We start from the raw sequence: 14830 nt of genomic DNA, 5'->3' as shown, positions 1-14830 counted from the left end.
CCTACTTATGTAGAATAATATTTTGTGGAGTTAGGGATATTAATAGTAGTTTACTTTTAGTTGAATAGTATCCTGGGATTAGGTTTGGGAAGTCCGGGGGGGTGGGGGGTGGGGGGTGGGGCTTTTATTATAGCATTGTGATGTACTTGTGATGTGTTTTTTTTTATGATGAAAATAATAAAAATTTATACTTGAAAAAAAAAAAAAGTTGGAATAGAGATACATTATTTGTATTTCAAAAAGTCACAATGGCTGCCAAAATTTCAAGATGATAACTGCAAACACAAGGCAGAGTTTGTACCACTCTAATGACACCAGTAGGATTCAAAAACCTCCAGTAATGGAACATCCACAACTCTGGGAGGCAAGCTGTTCCACTGATTGTTCTCACTGTCAGGAAATTCCTCTTTTGTTCCAGACTGAATCTCCCTCTGATGAGCATTCATCAATTGCTTCTTGTCCTACCTTTGGGTGCTATGGAGAATAAATTGACCACCTCTTCCCTGTGGCAGCCCTTCAAATATCGCCTGATCCTTCTCTTTGTTAGGCTAAATGTATCTGGTTCCCTTAGTCGTACATCATTTAGCTTCCAGATCCCTTGTCATTCCTTATTATTATTTTTTTATTATTCTGTATGGACAGCATTGAAAAGAAGCTATTCCAAGTCTTCTGTTGAAGGAAAAATGGGGACTTCCTCCTGAACTTCATTCACCTGAACATGCATAAAATCAGTTTTAAAAACGCCTGCTTTTAAAGAACTGCTCCCTCTCCTCTTCCCATTGCCATAGTAGTGTCTAAGTACAAATATTTGAGAAACCAAACAGAAATACTATTTACATAAAAGATTACATCAGGTCAAGCGATCCAAGACTTCAAGTCAGGCAGTTCATACCAATTTCTAGAAAGTAATTACTTTATCTTCAGTTTTGTTTCCATAGCAAAGTAACAATGTACTAGATATTTTTTCTGAATTAACAACTGTACCTTTATTCTACATTGCAGCAGGAGGACTGGATCCTTTCCATGGTTTTATCCTAGGTTTATAATGGAGCAAGCCTCCCTCTTGCAAAATACCAATTTCAATCTTCAATGACAGCACTTCTCCCATCCTCTAATATTCTGCTAAGAAAGAAAAGGAAGAGAAAAGTTGGGATGAGGGAAAGAGGATGGAAAGGAGACAGGGCAGAAAAAGGATGAGTCCCTTGTCTTCCACAGAGTCAGTCCCTATACCTCCAGCATTTAGCCCTGAACACAACACTCTTGAGAAAATCCAGCCTCATCTGGACAGAAAGAATAAAACACTACCCAATGTTGTGTGTTATGGGTTGGGGTAAGGGTTGGCAATGAGTAGATGAAGCAATTATGCTTAAGATAGCCTATGTCAGTGGTGGCGAACCTATGGCACGCGTGCCAGAGGCGGCACTCGGAGCCCTCTCTGTGGGCACACATGCCGTTGCCCCAGCCTTGCCTCCTCCCATGACCCCCTCCTCACCAGCAGCCCCCCTGGAGGAGAGTCGTCCCCGAGTGTGGCCCACGCGGAGCAGCGCAGCCAAAAACATGGCAGCCAGGCAGCATAGACAAGACTCTGCCCTCACACCCCATCGCGCACAGTTGATGCTGCGGGGCGCGGGCAGAGGGCATGGCCGCAATGGTGCTGCTGGGCTGCCTGGGTGATCTGCGGCAGGCCCTGGAGGCGTTCAGTGGCCCTGCAGGCAGGCGGGGTGGGGGCGGGGCAGGGTGTGGAGCGGGGGCATGGCCAGTTTTTGGGCACTCGGTCTGTAAAAGGTTCGCCATCACTGGCCTATGCTTTCCAGCCTACCCCCATCCCCATCCAAAGGAGATATGGGAAGAGTGCACTAAAAAAAGTGCAGGTAGCCCTCAACTTACAACAGTTCTTTTAGTGACCATTCAAATTTACAATGACATTGAAAAAAGTGACTTATGACTGTTTTTCACACGACCATCGCACCATCCCCATGGTCATGGGATCAAAATTCAGATGCTTGACAACTGAACCATATTTATGACGGCTGCAGTGTTCTGGGGTCATGTGATCGCCTTTTGTGACTTTCTAGCAAGCAAAGTCAATGGAGAAGCCTGATTTAATTAACAACCGTGTTACTAACTTTACAACTGCAGGGATTCACTTAACAAATGTGGCAAGAAAGGTCATAAAATGGAGCAAGACCTACTTAACAACTGCCTTGCTTAGCAACAGAATTTTTGGCCTTGGTTGTGATCATAAGTCAAGGACTACCTGTATGTAGAGGTCATACTGCTTCAAGCCCCAATGACTAGGGCCAAAATTAGTTGATTTCTTGAGCAATGAGCAAAGAAGCAATACTAACTGAAAAGAAAGCCAGAATATGAGAATCCTTGGTCAACAAAAAGCCTTTTATTTTGGCCTCCCATTATGTAAATACTTTATTTTAAAGATGGAGTTCCTTGAAGTCAGATTTCTTGAGAGAAGAAAGGCTGAAGAGCATCTTCCTTCCTTCCTTCCTTCCTTCCTTCCTTCCTTCCTTCCTTCCTTCCTTCCTTCCTTCCTTCCTCTCCGTCTCCCTTCTCTCTTCTGTCACAACAATATCTTCTATCTTACAACAAGATCCTCCCATGCCTACAGGAGAGGCTCCAATGGATTGAGCGTTTCCAACAAGAATGGGAGAATTTACATTGCTCCCTGTGCTCACATATTTCTATGACACTGTGGACAGAAATGGCCTGCCCAGCTATATTTCCTCTCCTGTATAAAGAAAGGCATCACTTTCTCATTGCTGTAAACCTCCCATGATTTCATTTCCCACCTGGGAAATGAACTTCAAAGACCCATTTGATGTTGGTAAGGAACCTCATCAAGGGCAGAAGAGGCTCTTATTGCGCTCTGGAGTCAAGGGTCACTGGTTACTTATGCCTCCCAATCATGATTAAGAACAAGTGGTCGTGCCAAATGACTGGCTGTGTAGGGACTAAATGGAGATAAGCCAAGAGAAGCTTTATGCTGAGCTTTACATAATGCACTCTGACATTTGCCACTCCAGTAAAATCCGGAACAATCCTGTGACAAGCTTCACAATCTGATCCTCCTTCCAAAGTATCAAGGCAACTTCCCTAACTATTACTCCAAAGCAGTGAGATGTGTGAGGGTTAAATCCTTCCAATTGTCCTACTCCAACAAAGCAGGGCCACAATGGTCAACGGAAATCAAAAGAGTGCCGATTCTTCCTTTAGGCTAAGTTGTCTTAAGACAGTGATGGCGAACCTTTTAGAGACCCAGTGCCCAAACTGCAACCCAAAACCCACTTATTTATCACCAGGTGCCAGGTGGGCGTGGCCATGGTGGGCGGGGGAGACTGGGTGGGCAGGGCCAGGGCCATGGGGGCCAGTCCCTCACCATCTCCGGGGCACGGCAAGCGTGCCCACAGAGAGGGCTCTGAGTGCCGCTTCTGGCACATGTGCCATAGGTTCGCCACCACTGTCTTAAGAGTTGGTCGGGAAGCTCAGGATGTTTCCTACTTCCTACTATCCAAAAGGCTTGGATCCTGCACAGAGAAGAGCTCCAGTCTCTCCCTCCAATTTCTTCATGGTGCACAGTGGTTTTGCAGGAAAAGCCAAATCAGCTTTACCTAGTGGTTACAATATTTCCCTGGACAATTCTGTGGTCATTCCTACAGTCCTTAATACATTAGGGTGAAATGGCTATCCCAGGCAGCTGATTCTGAGAATCAGTGCAGCTGCTGGGGAAGGGGGGAGATGAATTATTGATGGTGTCTAATGACTGGATAATTGAGACAGAGCAGAGAGCAGCAGGTATCAATTATACATGGGGTAGTGGGCAGCCGGGATTGAGCAAGAAAGGAAGGAGGGAAGAAGGGATGGGCTACAAAGGTCAGCTCCAGGTCTTGTGGAGAACATGAATTACCACAGAACCAGAGTCACATTTGACATGGGACTACCTGGAGCTCATGGATATAGGCTGTGCAAGCATAGCCTGACTGCTGAAGTGCTGATTTGGGTAGCATTTTTTTCAGAGGCATCAGCAAAGGAGCTATAGCTGACCACAGCACTGCATTCTCTGAAACCCAGCAGGGATCCTCTGACTCTTGAGCTTGACCCTGAATGGACAGCAAAGGCCCCAGAAACATAGCAAACAAACTTGACTACAGCTTCCAAGCAAGGAATACCCTTACCTCAACACTATGGAGACAAGCACCCCCTGCTAAAAGGAACATAGCTTCCATGATGTGTGGAGAAGTAAATTACATCGTGGGGTATCATAGAAGGAAATATGGAAGGTGGCTAATCCAAATGTCTGCTTCATGCAGGATCTGCAATGTAGGGTGTTGCTGCAACATTCATATAGACGAATGTCACAGTGTTTCTCAACCTTGGCAACATTATGCATAGCTGGCTGGGGAATTCTGGGAGTTGAAGTCCACATATTTAAAGTCGCCAAGGTTGAGAAACACTGATCTAGGGAAATTAAATACTTAGAACGTAGAACATCATCAGAGTTGGAAGAGATCTTGGAGGTCTTCTAGAGCTAGACCAGGGGTCAACAACCTTAAACACTCAAAGAGCCATTTGGACCCGTTTCCCACAGAAAACACCAGGAGCCACAAAACCTCCTGCTTCCCCCCTCCAGCACTCCACTGCTCCACTGCTGCTGCTGCTTACCCCACGCATGGAGCGCCCTGCCACTGCTGCTTTCTCGCCCTACCTCCCCCGCGCAGAGTGCCCTGCCACAGCTTTTCCCTACCTCCCCCGTGCCGAGTACCCTGCCGCCATGGCTTTCCCCAGCAGTGAAAGTGGACTTTGGGAGGCAGCGGCAGGGCGTAGCCCAGGCATGGCCCAGCAGCAAAGCTCATCCTCCCCACTCAAGACGCAGCAGCAGGATTGCTGTCAATAAGGTGGGCGCACACGAGCCGAACAGCGCACCCGGCTCTTATTGTTTGAGAGCAATCCCACTGCTGTGCCTCCGCTTTCTTCAACCATGATCCCCCCTCCCCAGCCAGCCAGCTCTTCATGAATTTAACATGGACATAAAAATGTTTCACCACCTTTATCAATATTACAAAGAAAAGTTTAAGAACTTTAATTGTGCTTGATCAAGTTCCCTCATTTTCCTCCAGTCACTCTCTTGGCATCTCTTACCCACTTCATCACCCTCTGAAAGCCAGAGGACTCACAACGATCCACACTCATAGAGAGGATCCTGAAATCTAATCTGAGGTGTCATAACCTTTCATTCCAGCATGATTATAGCAGGTTATTCTCTATCTCTCTTTGTCTCCCTCTCTCTGTCTCTGTCTCTCTCTCTCTCATTACAATGGTCTCTGTTTTTCAAATATTTTTATTAAGGATTATAAATGAAAGAAGTAAAAGCCAGTGCAAACTATAAAAACTACAAATAGAAAAATAGAAAAGAAAAAAATTGCGGGGGAAAAAAAAGGACAGGAGAAAGAGGGAAAAAAACTCCTTTCTCCTTCATCCCAACAGGTAAAAACAATTTTAGTAGCTTATCTACCATCTTTAAATACAGCATAATTATCCCCATACCTCATCTCTTAATTTTAAAAACCATCAAAATATTTCATTAAATGTTCTTTACTAAAAGTCCAGTAAGGACAACCACATATACTCTCTCTCTCTCTCTCTCTCTCTCTCTCCTTCTCCCTCTCTCTTTCTCTCTTGCTCCAATATATCATTTAGCTCTGATAAAATAAGCCACATTTATAAGTCTTCCCTGAATTTTTAAAGATAGTGATTAATTGCTTCAAAAAAAAAACCTAGCTTGCTGTTCATCTGTTCATCTTTCAAAATTTAAAAGGAAATATTTTGTAAATCCAATAATCCTTCATTTATCACTTCTCATGCAGTTTTTTTGCTCTCAATAAGGCGAGCAATACCGCTGCTGCGCCTCCGCTTTCTTCAACCATGATCACCCCTGCCCAGCCAGCCAGCCACCATCGCCGGTCTTCTCCTCATGATGCCCCCCTCCCTAGCCAGCCAGCCACCATCGCTGACCTACTCCTCACCTGGCCAGCCAGCCTCACGCTCTTCTCCTCCTCCTCCGCACTCAATCGGCTGCTAGCGGCTTGGGTGGTCTGCTCCGTCCGAGTTGAAGAAAGCGGAGGCATAGCAGAAAGCAGCTTTCTTCAACTCGGACGGAGCAGAGCCACCCAAGCCGCTAGCAGTCGATTGAGTGCAGAGGACGAGGAAGAGCGTGAGGCCGACTGGCCAGGTGAGGAGTAAATCGGTGATGGTGGCTGGCTGGCTGGGGAGGGGGGATCATGGCCACTCAGGGGGCTCTGCAAAGCCTCATGGCAGTGGCATTGGCAGCTCCCCCCACCCAGCCCGTTTCCCCAGCTCTATATAAGATGCTTGGCAGAAACCCCCCAGCACCCCTGATTGGACCCACACGGCACCTTCTTTCCAGGTCCACTGCAGTCCTCCGTCTCTTCCTCCGCCGCCACGTGCAGTCCCAAAAAGAAAAGACGTTTGTGGGCAGTCCCACAAACAAAAGAAGTGGGACTAAAAAAGTTCAATCAATCAATTCCAACTTCGCGAGATCTTTTTTTTTTTTCACGAGAAGTTGGAATTGATTGACTGAACTTTTTTAGTCCCACTTCTTTTTTTGTGGGAATGCAAATGGTGGAGGAGGACTGGAAGCTGCAGTAGAGGGATGAAAGAGCCACATGCGACTCCAGAGCCGTCGGTTGCCGACCCTTGAGCTAGACCAATCTCCTGCTCAAACAGGAGACCCTATATCATTCCAGACAGGTGGCTGTCCAATCTCTTCTTAAAAGCCTCCAGTGATGGAGCTTTGAACAAAAGAGATGGCCCCACTCCGCATCTTTCTAGGAATTCTATTCTATTATCTCCACTTTTTTTAAATTAGAAACTTTCTTCTAATCCTTGATCAAAATATGCTGTCATTTTCACACATTGATTCTGGCCTTGCCCAATCAAATTAACAAAAATTAATTCTGCTCCATCTTTTGTACTCCTTGCAAATTTCTGAGAATTCTTATTATGTCCTCCTTCACCCTTTTGTCCTCTAAACCCTAATACAGTTGTGTTTCAACCATCCTTGAGACTTTCTTTCCTGAGCTCTGAGTTGCACCTATATATGCTACATTGGAGTTTCCATGCATATAAAAATGCTGAACACAGAACTGGTTGCACAGCATTCATGGCCTAGATTGAGCAGAATTGAGCAGGAATGTTTCCCTAATTAGGAAACTCCATCAGTTAACCTAAATGATATTAATATGATCTAGCATGTTGATTTTAAAAGCAAAGCGTTCTTAGAAAAATGAAGGAGATTTTAGCTGTTTCATTTTAAATCGGTGCCCTTCACAGGCAGCTCAACTTGGTCATAAAACAATGCCCAAGAGGGTGGAAGGGGACAACCCACATGATAAATTATGAGATTAATAAAACAATATTTTCTGGTTCAGGAACCTTCTACAAACACTGAGCCAGTGAGTATAATATAGAAGCATCTGCAGACTATGAGCCAGCAATGTGCAGCAGCAGCCAAAAAAGCTAATACAATCCTGGTTTGTATAAACAGAGGCATAGAATCAAGATCACATGAAATATTAGTACCACTTTATAAAACCCTAGTGAGACCATACCTGGAATACTGCAACCAATTTTGGTTACCATACTACAAAAAAGATATTGAGAACTTGGGAAAAATTCAGAGAAGACCAACTAAGATGATCAAAGGCCTGGAGACTAAAACATACGAAGAACAGCTGCAGGACTTGGGTTTGGCTAGTCTAAAGAAAAGAAGAAATAGGAGTGATATGATAGCAGTATTCCACTATTTGAGGGACTGCTACAAAGAAGAGGGGGTCAAACTATTCTCCAAAGCACCACAGGGCAAGACAAGAAACAATGTTTGGAAACTGACCAGAGAAAGAAGCAACCTGGAATTAAGGAGAAACTTCCTAATAGTGAGGACAATTAATCAGTGGAACAGCTCGCCTTCAGAAATCATGGGTACTCCATCACTGGAGGTTTTTAAGAAGAGACTGGACAGTCACTTGTCTGAGATGGCATAGGTTCTCCTGCTTGAGTGGGGGGCTGGGCTAGAAGACCTCCAAGGTCCCTTCCAGCTCTATTCTATTTTATTAAATTGATATGGTGATTAGGACAGTCATAGAGTCCAGTATGGGATCTTGGGACCAGCTTAGATAGACATTTGGCATCATCTGTCTCTGGGAATGTTCCTTTGCCAAAGAGCCCCAAGCAGTGTGCTGCTGTTGGCTGGAAAGGAACAAACAAAACTCCTGTAAAACTCATGAAGCAGAAGTCTCCTGGAGCTGGGGCTAGATCGGAAGAGGGAGGCACTGATTTAACTAATTTCTCTAGGTGTGCTCAGACAACATCTACTACTAAGCATCTACAAAGCTGCCAAGCTAGAGCTGGAAGCTAATCAAATGTCCTTCATTTATCCTCTACTATGTTCTGTGTTTCCTGCTTGTTTCCTCCCTCCCCGTCTCTTCTTGCTCTTCCCTGCAAAAGAAATTACAATTGTTATTTATTCAAACTCACCCACCCCCACTGCTTCTCATCTCTGAGCCTGCAGCACTCAGTAAATTGAATCAGGGGAATGCTTTATAACCTAGGAAAGACTCTTGGCTAGGGACCAGGAACTTGGGAACCTCACCACTCAACAGGAGCATCAGAAACCAAAATCCACAGGCTTGTCTGTCATCCTACAGGCAATATTGTGACTCACTGATTTTGTATGGCACATTCTGACAGCAGACAGATAGGGAGAGTGCCTCAACAAAGGGGTACTTTCTCTTTCCTATGTCTTTTAAAGTATATGCTACAATCCGAGTTTTTAATGTGGAACGCCACAGGACAAAGAAACAAGGCATATGATATCTCTACAGCCTTACTGCAAAGTCCTAAAGGACACCCTGCCCATCAATTGTGAATGCACCTGTGCAAAATCTCTGTGCACAGACCCTGGTGGGTTTCCATTTTACAAGACTCAGAAAGATGACCCAACAGAAGAGATGCTCAAAACGCTACTGCATGAGTCTATTAGGTATTATCTTAAGGCAATAAGAGCAGCAAAAACACCCTTATTTCTCTGCTCTTACAGCATCCTTCAAGTGACAGCTGGTTTCCCTGTTCAGAATGACCCATCCTTCTTGGGTCAGGAGGGCCTGAGGAGTACCTGCAAAGCAATTGTGAGGGCTACTTTCAACACTTGGTAAATAGAATCACTTGGATTTACACTGAGTTGGGTTTCAGTTTGCAGGTCCTATAAAGTTGACTTGTGTTGTTATCTAGGAGGAATTGAATCCTCTTCATCCTAAGAAAATGGACAGGGTCCTGGGCACTGTCTGTACAACTAATTGTGTTTTAAATCCGTGTTCTCCCTAGTGGTCAAGGCCTCCAGGGAAGGGGTATGTCGGTGGATCCATATGATGATGAATGTTTCCTTGAGGAGGTGGTTTTTCCTATGGAACTGGACATTTTTTTTATCCTGTCTCCAATCTTTCCTTTTCAGAGAAGGCTGTTGAGAAATGCTTTGTTTACAGATGCAAAAGATTCTGAAAGAAGTTGATTATATGAATTCCTTCTAGTTTGGATTCAGACCAGGATATAGTACCAACCCAGTTTTGCTTGTGTTTGTTGATGACTAGTGCAGGTTTTGGATGGGCATAGTACATTTATCTTCTGTGATCTTTCAGCAGCCTTCAGTGGTATCAACCATGGTGCCTTTCTGGATCAGCTTAGGGGTTTGGGAGGCAAAATATTATGGTGGGCTTTCCTTCCTCTAGGGCCGGTTCTAATTGCTTTAGGGAGGTATCTATCGTGCTTTATGGGCTGGCTTCCTTGAACATATGCATGAAACTGCTGGGTCTTTGTGGTGTCATCAATATCATCTATACACAGATGATACTCAATTATACTCAGATGATACTCAAGAGACTGGACAGTCATTTGTCCGAAATGGTATAAGGTTTCCTGCCTGAGCAGGGGGTTGGACTAGATGACCTCCAAGGTCCCTTCCAACTTTATCATTATTAATAATTATTAATTATTATTATTATTATATATATCTCTGGCCATGGTCAATTAAGTGAGGCTGTCAAGGTTCTGTCCCATTATCTGGCGGCTGTGGGAGTCTGGATATGGAAGAACAGTGTTTGGTTCAAAATTTCAAGATCAATTGGCTGCTGATTTTAAGCTCCCAGATTGTGAGTCTGGAGAGGTTTCATCCTTGGTTCTGGCCCAGGTTGCACTACTCTAATCACACCCAGCTGCACCTGTTCATGCATCAGTAGGCCCTGCTCATTGTCATTCATTCCTCAGCCACTTCTTAGTTTGACTATTGCAATGCACTGTATATGGGGCTGTCCTTGAAGACTAGAAGCTACAATTAGTCCAGAATGCAGTGGCATGGGTAATTAAGGACATAATTCAGTATGCCTATGTAGCATCACTACATGGTCAATATCACTGGAAGCTGCATTGGCTTTTTATAGGCTTTCAGAGACAATTCAAGATGTTGGTTATTATCTACAAATAGCAGAGGACATGGATTATTTACAGAACCACCATTCTCCAGTAGTATCTGCCAATCCCACAGGCGCTGATAAGATAAGCATACTTTTGAGTCTCTTCCTTGAAATAATGCCACTTCATTTGACTCAAGAAGCGTGCCTCTTCTTTTGAATTTCCATCTGGAATAATCTAAGGAATATCATTGATTACTGATTAATTGCCTTTTGCTTTTGTATTTTTGTTCCAGAAGGGTGGCCATAAAAATCTTAAACAAATAAACAAGTGCTATCAAAACTTCCAGAGAGATCCATTTCATTGGGGCACAGCCACAATACAAAGGAAATTATGGGATCAACCCAATCGATTAGCAGAGAGCAACAAGACCCTTCAACTTAATTTTGTGGAACTCCCTCCCCCCACAAGTTTTGTAATGCAGAGAATTAATATTGAGATCATCACAAGTCAAAGGAGCAGATGCTTCCACCTTCCGGCCTGGTCTATTTCCCATCTTGGTCTCTTGAAAGCTTCCAGCAGATCAGAAGATGGGAGCGGAAACATCCGCTGGGAGGTGGAAATCATCTCCCATTTTCTCATTCTCTGATCCAATTTCCTCCCAGAAGAGGCAGCGTCTGGTATTCACTAATGGCTCAATCTGTCTTAATTAGCTAAAGAGAGAGAAACCAGGAGAGGAAGGGGAGGCTGCAAATCTCCAGCCTTCATAAAAGAAACAAAGGAGGTGTTCCTCACCCAGGCTGGCTGGAATGTATGCCCCGTCTATGAATGGACTGACATGGCACTTGGCACGCAACAGCCACCTCCTTGTTCCAACATTTACTTCCTCCTTAACAGCACACAAACACAATGTAGAATTAACTTATATTGTAATCTGGATATAAGACAGTGGAGAAAGAGAACGATAGGTGATTTAGCAATACCTTTGCTTAAAGCCAATACTCCAGTAGAATACCATGTACTTCTAGTTGATGGTTCGGATGAAGGCTATTCATGGCTTGTAAGATGTTTTGGAAATCATACAAGCAGAACACAGAAACAATAATCTTCTTTTCCTTTTTGCTGAGATATATACATACAAGTTGCTTTTATACCTTCCATTAAATAATCTATTACCTTTTTATCTGATTGCAGCCCATATTTTATGGTAATGAATTACATTCATTATGTGTTGTGTGAAGCCCTGAATTTACTGTCTATCAATTTTACAAGTTATTTATAACTGCTTTTTTATTGTGTCTTCTATCGTTTTGGAAATATCTACAATTTTTAAAAATGTCCCTTTGCCATTGGGCAGTGGCAAATAAGCATTGTGCTCATACTGTGTTTCCCCAAAAATAAGACCCGGTTTTATATATATTTTTTGCCTCCAAGAGGCATTAGGGCTTATTTTTGGAGAAACACGTGCAAACTGAGACAGCTACTGATGGTCCCTGACTTACAACTACTTGTTTAGTGACCAAAGTTGCAACAGCAATGAAAAAGTGACTTATGACTGGTCTTTGCACTTATGACTGTCACTATATCCTCATGGTCACATGATAAAATTCAGGCACTTGGCAACTGGTATGTATTTATTATAACACTTGCAATGTTCCAGATTCACATATTCACTTTTTGCAATCTTTCCAACCAGTTTCCAACAAGCAATGGGAGGGTGCCAGATTCACTTAATGACCATGCGACCCAGATAACAAATGCAGCGATTCAATTAATGACTGGCAAAAATGGTCATAAAACTGGGCATGACATTTAATAACCACCTTGTTCAGCAATGGAAATTCTGGTCCAATGTGGTTGTAAGTCAAGGACTATCTGTACATTTAAATTCATCCCTACTGTGTACTCAACACAGGATATCACATAGTAGCACTAAACATTCTATGATACTACAGTATTGTGCTGGGAAAACTTGATGGATGCACTTTAACTAAAGTGCTTCTTTGAACCAAAATATACCAATAGCTCCACCTGCTGGTAAAGTCTAAGCCCATTAATGAACAATAGAGTTGCAGAGAATTGGGCAGCCTTATAAACCTGAAAGAGAAATGAATAATTGTAAACTGTGAAACATAGGTAGGAAAAATGCTTACTAATTCTTCTATTTAAACGTCTGTTAAGAAAGTGACTGCTTGAATTTTCATAGGTTAATAGTTTTAAAAAGTGGGTTAAAAAGCTCTTTATCAAAAAGATCACCAAAATGATCTTATGCTCACTGGTGCATCCTCAGGTCTTTCCTTTAACACTTTTAAAGTGTTACAGAATGTGGTCCTCTGTGTTTCAAGAGGTTGAAGTGTCCTCTTGCTGACAATAACGAATCTGGATGGTTCTGTTTCTGCATAGCATCTCAAGCCAACAAAATCTCATCAGCACAAGCATCATTGAGCTGTTCACACCAAGCTCACCAGACCCACTCCTTCATGGTAGAATTGGTTTTTTATTAGCTTTGCTCAATCACCAGCCTGTCTTCTTCCAAAGCATGGACGCACAGACTGCAACCTCTCATCCATATGACACGAGGAAGACATCTTGAGAATGTGAACAAAATGCTTGTGATTGCAAAGGGAGAAAATCCAGGTTGTTTCTGAGGAGCTTTTGAGATGTCCTTGGTGTTGAGAACAGTTCCCTAAGCTTGCATTATTAATATGACCTTGTTGGGTAGTGAATTATTTATTTAGCACTATTTGCAGGAAGTGGAAGAGGCATCAAGGTGCCTTTAAGATAAAGGGTACAGAAATGATATGGATTATTAACCCCCTTCCTAACTAATGTACTCTAGAAGAGGCTAAAAAACAAAGATGAAGCTTGCAGGATGAAACTGTTTAATTGGGGCCATAGGCAATAACTACAATATTCCTTTTACTGGCAATATGTGAAGTATTGTGGGATGTTTTTCAGCTGCACAATAAAATATGAGATACAGAATGCTGAATCTGACATAGGGCTTGCACTGCAGATACGATAACTACTCAACAGTAGCCTACAGAAAGCAGCAATTCTTTCCTGGTGGCAAGACTTACAAGTTGGCCTCATAATCAGCACAGCAACTCTTTAAGACCATTCTTATCAAAACCTACCATTAATCTTTCTCCCAGTGCTTTAGAACAGACTTCCCCAACCTCTTGGGGTTGGTGGTCCATAGTGGGGGGGGAGGGGAAAGAACGGATGACTTTGTGGGAGAGGTAAACATGTGCATGTACATCTGTTCCTTGCGCGAGTGGGGCTGTGAGCGCCCATGGTGACGCTCGCTTAAGTGGGGCTGTGTGCACATGCGCACTGGCCAGCCACTCATGCAGCACGGTGGCCAATAGGGCATGACCCAGTAGTTGGCCACAGCCCACAGGTTGGAGACCCCTGCTTTAGAATAAAAGGGTTTCAGTGCTTAGTATTGAACAGCTAAAAATATATGAAACATGAAGTATTAGTACTGCTTTATAAAGACTTATTAAGACCACACTTGGAATATTGCATCCAGTTTGGGTCACCATATTATAAAAAAGATGTAGAGATTCTGGAAAGAGTGCAGAAAAGAGCAACAAAGATAATTAGAGGGTTGGAGGCTAAAACATATGAAGCACGGTTGCAGGAATTGGGTTTGTCTAGTCTAGTGAAAAACACTAGGAGCGACATGTGGCTGACACAAAGTAGAGGGGGTCAACCTATTTTCCAAAGCACCAGAAGGCAAGACAAGAAGCAATGGATAGGAACTAATCATGGAGAGGAGCAACCTGGAATTAAGAAGAAACTTCCTAGCAGTGAGTGGGTGGTCCATCACTGAAGGCTTTCAAAAAGAGTCTGGACAACCACTTGTCCGGAATGGTATAGGGTCTCCTGCTTGAGCAGGGGGTTGGACTAGAAGACTTCCCAGGTCCCTTCTAAATCTTTTATTGTTATTTCTCCTTTAGATTAGAAAATGCAGTAAGTTCAAGTCACATGTCAGAATAAGGCCTAGCTTGGTTTTATGGTGGCTGGGAATGTTATCACCATGTAAAAAATGTAGTGTAACGCCGCGGAAGTGATGTCCCGTTGCCTGGAGGCCGTGCGAGTCTGGATGGGGAGGAACAGGCTTCGACTCAACCTGTCCAAGACCGAGTGGCTGTGGTTTCCGGCGTCACGTCATAGCCAGTTGGTTCCATCTCTGGCTATCGGGGGCGAGTCATTAGCTCCCGCGGAGAGGGCCCGCAACCTGGGCGTCCTCCTGGATGCTCGGCTGTCTTTAGACGATCATGTGACGGCCGTGGCCAGGGGGGCTTTTCATCAGGCTCGCCTGATACGCCAG

Source organism: Protobothrops mucrosquamatus, unplaced genomic scaffold (genome assembly GCF_001527695.2).
Source record: "Protobothrops mucrosquamatus isolate PMUCROS unplaced genomic scaffold, P.Mucros_1.0 scaffold150, whole genome shotgun sequence".
Lineage (NCBI taxonomy): Eukaryota > Metazoa > Chordata > Lepidosauria > Squamata > Viperidae > Protobothrops > Protobothrops mucrosquamatus.
The sequence above is the reverse complement of the archived record's forward strand: the minus strand, read 5'-3'. Positions refer to the sequence as shown.